Source organism: Schistocerca piceifrons, unplaced genomic scaffold (assembly GCF_021461385.2).
Source record: "Schistocerca piceifrons isolate TAMUIC-IGC-003096 unplaced genomic scaffold, iqSchPice1.1 HiC_scaffold_1115, whole genome shotgun sequence".
Lineage (NCBI taxonomy): Eukaryota > Metazoa > Arthropoda > Insecta > Orthoptera > Acrididae > Schistocerca > Schistocerca piceifrons.
The window spans coordinates 2,618-10,000 of record NW_025726924.1 but is presented as its reverse complement, the minus strand read 5'-3'; the positions used below and the strand labels follow the sequence as shown (position 1 = coordinate 10,000).

Here is a 7,383-nt window from a genome sequence, read left to right as displayed (position 1 = left end):
TACCTTAACCTAACCTATGTTGTACCTTAACCTAACCTATGTTGTACCTTAACCTAACCTATGTTGTACCTTAACCTAACCCATGTTGTACCTTAACCTAACCCATGTTGTACCTTAACCTAACCCATGTTGTACCTTAACCTAACCCATGTTTGTACCTTAACCTAACCCATGTTGTACCTTAACCTAACCCATGTTGTGCCTCAACCTAACCCATGTTGTGCCTCAACCTAACCCATGTTGTGCCTCAACCTAACCCATGTTGTGCCTCAACCTAACCCATGTTGTGCCTCAACCTAACCCATGTTGTGCCTTAACCTAACCCATGTTGTGCCTTAACCTAACCCATGTTGTGCCTTAACCTAACCCATGTTGTGCCTTAACCTAACCCATGTTGTGCCTTAACCTAACCCATGTTGTGCCTTAACCTAACCCATGTTGTGCCTTAACCTAACCCATGTTGTGCCTTAACCTAACCCATGTTGTCGCCTTAACGTAACCCACGTTGTCGCCTAAACCTGCTCTGTAATTGTTATACGACTCGTTCAATTACTGTAGTGTTGCCCACCCGCAACCCTCGCAATATAGTTCGCTACTCGCACTGCCCGCACCCCCTGTGTATCGCTTCATGTTAAACACCTTGCAAGTCTTGCTCACTTTCCACATGCTCCTGCTGTACACTGTAATGTGGATGGCAGCAGGACGTACATGCCGCCCCTCCCCACGTCCCCACCTTGCCCCCTGCCTTCGCAAGCTGGTTGGTGAGAAGTTTGCATGTTCAAATGCCCTTCGCATGCGACGTACTCAGGCTACGTTGTGGTGCGGCCTGTGTCAACTGTCCGCTGATGTCGTACGCGTGAACCACAATCTGTACTGCACATTCGTCCTTATGTACTGAATGATACATCGTGGCACATGTGTGACCGCACAACGACTGCGCCCAAAAAACGGCGGACCATACAGTGCAAATATTGTGCACGCAGCTACGTGTCGTCTCCCTATGAGAGCTGGATTGCAGTGTGGTACGCCATAGAGACGTGTGGGAGGAACGGACGCCGTGGATGGCGATCAGCATGAGCTGTCTGTTGATGTATTCGGACCTAGTCGTCTCTCCTCACACACCGTGATGGCATGGTGCACCGCGTTCCATATCTGCGACATGCTACAGAGGCCGGTTGACAGTCGTTCGAGCAATGGACATCGCATACGTAACGGGGGCCACCTTCCACGTATTGTCTAGGCGTGCACATTTTGTTGCGTGTATGTGGGCAGACGTAGTGTGGCGTGACACCTGACACAGGCATGCAATAATCGTTGAAGTTGCAAATGGCGATGGACGCCTGCGTTTTCTGGTGAAGTTACGCAAATGAACAAATGGTAACCTGTTGTGGTGCGGTTGTTCTCGCTAGGGTGAATCGGTGATGGCGACGATAGGTTGAGGTACTAACCGGTTGTTCCAGCGATACCCACCATGCCGACGAAACTGAACGGCATCTGGGTGTGAAGCGATACGCGGCGGTGGCTGGGTGGGACCGTCCCCGGCCGGTGGAGGGGGCGCCTCCCGGCGTGCTGGCCGCGCGGTGCGTGGGCGCACGCGCTACAGCCGGCTGGTGGGGGCGGCCAGTGGCAGGCGCGCCGGCCGACGGACGCGGCAGGCGTCGCAGCTGCGCGCCGGCGCACCCTGCGCGCGGCGCCGTGCGGCCAAAGTAGGTCCTCGCGGGCCCGGTGCGAAGCGCGGTGGACATCTTCAGTGTGCTGGTCCGATTGAGGACTGTGTGCGTTGAGGATGCGCCGCCGCCCGGCGCTCGGCGCCGCGCGACGCCGTCTGCTGCTCGGTCGCCCCAGCGGTTCTCGCTGGTGGGTTTGTATCGCAGCTGTGCGGATGTGTTGGCGCGTGCGCTGTGCTGGGAGAGTTCGCTTCGGCACCCAAGTGGGGCTTTTGTCCTTCTGTGGCGCTGGCGTTGGAGCTGCCGGTCACCGTAGGTGGCGCGTGTTGTCTCCCGCCGGCAATGCCACGACAGCACGCTCCCGGGCCTCTGTCGGCAGCGGCAAGCTCAGTTGGGAGCACGGGTGGTCGCACCGAAAGCGTCTACTCGCCTAACTCCGGGCGATTGCGCCTCTCTCGAACCCGACCAAGTACTTGGGACGGCGCTGCGCGCCGCCGGGACCTGAGAGGGTTTCGAGGTGTATTGTGCAGGGGAGCTCAGCCTCCTCCTGTTTGCAGAATGATTGAGCGGACGCTTGCGTGTTCGCGCGGGCCCCCCGGGACACACTCCCGGGCGGCCGGCTGCTCAGCTCTAGTTGACGCAGCTCCCTGGTTGATCCTGCCAGTAGTCATATGCTTGTCTCAAAGATTAAGCCATGCATGTCTCAGTACAAGCCGCATTAAGGTGAAACCGCGAATGGCTCATTAAATCAGTTATGGTTCCTTAGATCGTACCCACGTTACTTGGATAACTGTGGTAATTCTAGAGCTAATACATGCAAACAGAGTCCCGACCAGAGATGGAAGGGACGCTTTTATTAGATCAAAACCAATCGGTCGGCTCGTCCGGTCCGTTTGCCTTGGTGACTCTGAATAACTTTGGGCTGATCGCACGGTCCTCGTACCGGCGACGCATCTTTCAAATGTCTGCCTTATCAACTGTCGATGGTAGGTTCTGCGCCTACCATGGTTGTAACGGGTAACGGGGAATCAGGGTTCGATTCCGGAGAGGGAGCCTGAGAAACGGCTACCACATCCAAGGAAGGCAGCAGGCGCGCAAATTACCCACTCCCGGCACGGGGAGGTAGTGACGAAAAATAACGATACGGGACTCATCCGAGGCCCCGTAATCGGAATGAGTACACTTTAAATCCTTTAAACGAGTATCTATTGGAGGGCAAGTCTGGTGCCAGCAGCCGCGGTAATTCCAGCTCCAATAGCGTATATTAAAGTTGTTGCGGTTAAAAAGCTCGTAGTTGGATTTGTGTCCCACGCTGTTGGTTCACCGCCCGTCGGTGTTTAACTGGCATGTATCGTGGGACGTCCTGCCGGTGGGGCGAGCTGAAGGCGTGCGACCGCCTCGTGCGTGCTCGTGCGTCCCGAGGCGGACCCCGTTGAAATCCTACCAGGGTGCTCTTTATTGAGTGTCTCGGTGGGCCGGCACGTTTACTTTGAACAAATTAGAGTGCTTAAAGCAGGCAAGCCCGCCTGAATACTGTGTGCATGGAATAATGGAATAGGACCTCGGTTCTATTTTGTTGGTTTTCGGAACCCGAGGTAATGATTAATAGGGACAGGCGGGGGCATTCGTATTGCGACGTTAGAGGTGAAATTCTTGGATCGTCGCAAGACGAACAGAAGCGAAAGCATTTGCCAAGTATGTTTTCATTAATCAAGAACGAAAGTTAGAGGTTCGAAGGCGATCAGATACCGCCCTAGTTCTAACCATAAACGATGCCAGCCAGCGATCCGCCGCAGTTCCTCCGATGACTCGGCGGGCAGCCTCCGGGAAACCAAAGCTTTTGGGTTCCGGGGGAAGTATGGTTGCAAAGCTGAAACTTAAAGGAATTGACGGAAGGGCACCACCAGGAGTGGAGCCTGCGGCTTAATTTGACTCAACACGGGAAACCTCACCAGGCCCGGACACCGGAAGGATTGACAGATTGATAGCTCTTTCTTGATTCGGTGGGTGGTGGTGCATGGCCGTTCTTAGTTGGTGGAGCGATTTGTCTGGTTAATTCCGATAACGAACGAGACTCTAGCCTGCTAACTAGTCGCGTGACATCCTTCGTGCTGTCAGCGATTACTTTTCTTCTTAGAGGGACAGGCGGCTTCTAGCCGCACGAGATTGAGCAATAACAGGTCTGTGATGCCCTTAGATGTTCTGGGCCGCACGCGCGCTACACTGAAGGAATCAGCGTGTCTTCCTAGGCCGAAAGGTCGGGGTAACCCGCTGAACCTCCTTCGTGCTAGGGATTGGGGCTTGCAATTGTTCCCCATGAACGAGGAATTCCCAGTAAGCGCGAGTCATAAGCTCGCGTTGATTACGTCCCTGCCCTTTGTACACACCGCCCGTCGCTACTACCGATTGAATGATTTAGTGAGGTCTTCGGACTGGTACGCGGCATTGACTCTGTCGTTGCCGATGCTACCGGAAAGATGACCAAACTTGATCATTTAGAGGAAGTAAAAGTCGTAACAAGGTTTCCGTAGGTGAACCTGCGGAAGGATCATTACCGACTAGACTGCATGTCTTTCGATGTGCGTGTCGTGTCGCGCAACACGCTACCTGTACGGCTCGCCGTAGCCGTGCGCCGCGTGCGGAACCACGCGTGCCTCTCAAAACTAGCGGCATATGTTGTGTGGTACGAGCGCTGAAGCGCTGGAGCGGCTGGCCTGCGGCACCTGGCGCCTGGCGCCGGTTTTGAATGACTTTCGCCCGAGTGCCTGTCCGCTCCGGTGTGGAGCCGTACGACGCCCGTCGGCCGTGAGGCCGTTGGACACAGAACGCTGGAACAGGGGCCGCCACACGCCTCACTCCCGCCTATGCGACCGTCTCGAAAGAGACGGCGGAAACTGAGAAGAGATCACCCAGGACGGTGGATCACTCGGCTCGTGGGTCGATGAAGAACGCAGCAAATTGCGCCGTCGACATGTGAACTGCAGGACACATGAACATCGACGTTTCGAACGCACATTGCGGTCCATGGATTCCGTTCCCGGGCCACGTCTGGCTGAGGGGTCGGCTACGTATACTGAAGCGCGCGGCGTTTGCCCCGCTTCGCAGACCTGGGAGTGTCGCGGCCGCCTGTGGGGCCGGCCGCGTCTCCTCAAACGTGCGATGCGCGCCCGTCGCCTGGCGGTTCGCATACCGGTACTTTCTCGGTAGCGTGCACAGCCGGCTGGCGGTGTGGCGTGCGACACCTTCGTACAACGACCTCAGAGCAGGCGAGACTACCCGCTGAATTTAAGCATATTACTAAGCGGAGGAAAAGAAACTAACAAGGATTCCCCCAGTAGCGGCGAGCGAACAGGGAAGAGTCCAGCACCGAACCCCGCAGGCTGCCGCCTGTCGTGGCATGTGGTGTTTGGGAGGGTCCACTACCCCGACGCCTCGCGCCGAGCCCAAGTCCAACTTGAATGAGGCCACGGCCCGTAGAGGGTGCCAGGCCCGTAGCGGCCGGTGCGAGCGTCGGCGGGACCTCTCCTTCGAGTCGGGTTGCTTGAGAGTGCAGCTCCAAGTGGGTGGTAAACTCCAATCTGAGACTAAATATGACCACGAGACCGATAGCGAACAAGTACCGTGAGGGAAAGTTGAAAAGAACTTTGAAGAGAGAGTTCAAAAGTACGTGAAACCGTTCTGGGGTAAACGTGAGAAGTCCGAAAGGTCGAACGGGTGAGATTCACGCCCATCCGGCCACTGGCCTCCGCCCTCGGCAGATGGGGCCGGCCGCCCGCGCGGAGCAATCCGCGGCGGGGTCGTGTCCGGTTGCCTTTCCACTCGCCGCGGGGTGGGGCCGTTTCCGGTGTGCGGTGGGCCGCACTTCTCCCCTAGTAGGACGTCGCGACCCCGCTGGGTGCCGGCCTACGGCCCGGGTGCGCAGCCTGTCCTTCCGCGGGCCTCGGTTCGCGTCTGTTGGGCAGAGCCCCGGTGTCCTGGCTGGCTGCCCGGCGGTATATCTGGAGGAGTCGATTCGCCCCTTTGGGCGCTCGGGCTCCCGGCAAGCGCGCGCGGTTCTTCCCGGATGACGGACCTACCTGGCCCGGCCCCGGACCCGCGCCGCTGTTGGCTCGGGATGCTCTCGGGCGGAATAATCGCTCCCGTCAGCGGCGCTTCAGCTTTGGACAATTTCACGACCCGTCTTGAAACACGGACCAAGGAGTCTAACATGTGCGCGAGTCATTGGGCTGTACGAAACCTAACAGGCGTAATGAAAGTGAAGGTCTCGCCTTGCGCGGGCCGAGGGAGGATGGGGCTTCCCCGCCCTTCACGGGGCGGCGGCCTCCGCACTCCCGGGGGCGTCTCGTCCTCATTGCGAGGTGAGGCGCCACCTAGAGCGTACACGTTGGGACCCGAAAGATGGTGAACTATGCCTGGCCAGGACGAAGTCAGGGGAAACCCTGATGGAGGTCCGTAGCGATTCTGACGTGCAAATCGATCGTCGGAGCTGGGTATAGGGGCGAAAGAACTAATCGAACCATCTAGTAGCTGGTTCCCTCCGAAGTTTCCCTCAGGATAGCTGGTGCTCGTACGAGTCTCATCCGGTAAAGCGAATGATTAGAGGCCTTGGGGCCGAAACGACCTCAACCTATTCTCAAACTTTAAATGGGTGAGATCTCCGGCTTGCTTGATATGCTGAAGCCGCGAGCAAACGACTCGGATCGGAGTGCCAAGTGGGCCACTTTTGGTAAGCAGAACTGGCGCTGTGGGATGAACCAAACGCCGAGTTAAGGCGCCCGAATCGACGCTCATGGGAAACCATGAAAGGCGTTGGTTGCTTAAGACAGCAGGACGGTGGCCATGGAAGTCGGAATCCGCTAAGGAGTGTGTAACAACTCACCTGCCGAAGCAACTAGCCCTGAAAATGGATGGCGCTGAAGCGTCGTGCCTATACTCGGCCGTCAGTCTGGCAGTCATGGCCGGTCCTTGCGGCCAGGCCGCGAAGCCCTGACGAGTAGGAGGGTCGCGGCGGTGGGCGCAGAAGGGTCTGGGCGTGAGCCTGCCTGGAGCCGCCGTCGGTGCAGATCTTGGTGGTAGTAGCAAATACTCCAGCGAGGCCCTGGAGGGCTGACGCGGAGAAGGGTTTCGTGTGAACAGCCGTTGCACACGAGTCAGTCGATCCTAAGCCCTAGGAGAAATCCGATGTTGATGGGGGCCGTCATAGCATGATGCGCTTTGTGCTGGCCCCCGTTGGGCGAAAGGGAATCCGGTTCCTATTCCGGAACCCGGCAGCGGAACCGATACAAGTCGGGCCCCTCTTTTAGAGATGCTCGTCGGGGTAACCCAAAAGGACCCGGAGACGCCGTCGGGAGATCGGGGAAGAGTTTTCTTTTCTGCATGAGCGTTCGAGTTCCCTGGAATCCTCTAGCAGGGAGATAGGGTTTGGAACGCGAAGAGCACCGCAGTTGCGGCCGGTGTCCCGATCTTCCCCTCGGACCTTGAAAATCCGGGAGAGGGCCACGTGGAGGTGTCGCGCCGGTTCGTACCCATATCCGCAGCAGGTCTCCAAGGTGAAGAGCCTCTAGTCGATAGAATAATGTAGGTAAGGGAAGTCGGCAAATTGGATCCGTAACTTCGGGATAAGGATTGGCTCTGAGGATCGGGGCGTGTCGGGCTTGGTCGGGAAGTGGGTCAGCGCTAACGTGCCGGGCCTGGGCGAGGTGAGTGCCGTAGGGGT

The 7,383-nt window shown here is 57.5% G+C and overlaps 1 non-coding gene and 1 pseudogene across 1 annotated transcript; both read left to right on the top strand.

The window, feature by feature from the left end:
- Positions 1-2,311: 2,311 nt before the first annotated feature.
- LOC124727567 lies at positions 2,312-4,221 on the top strand. The gene has a single exon (XR_007007182.1). It is a non-coding gene; the product is annotated as a small subunit ribosomal RNA (ribosomal RNA).
- Positions 4,222-4,573: 352 nt separating this feature from the next.
- Positions 4,574-4,729, top strand: LOC124727576 (annotated as a pseudogene).
- The last annotated feature ends 2,654 nt before the right edge of the window (positions 4,730-7,383 follow it).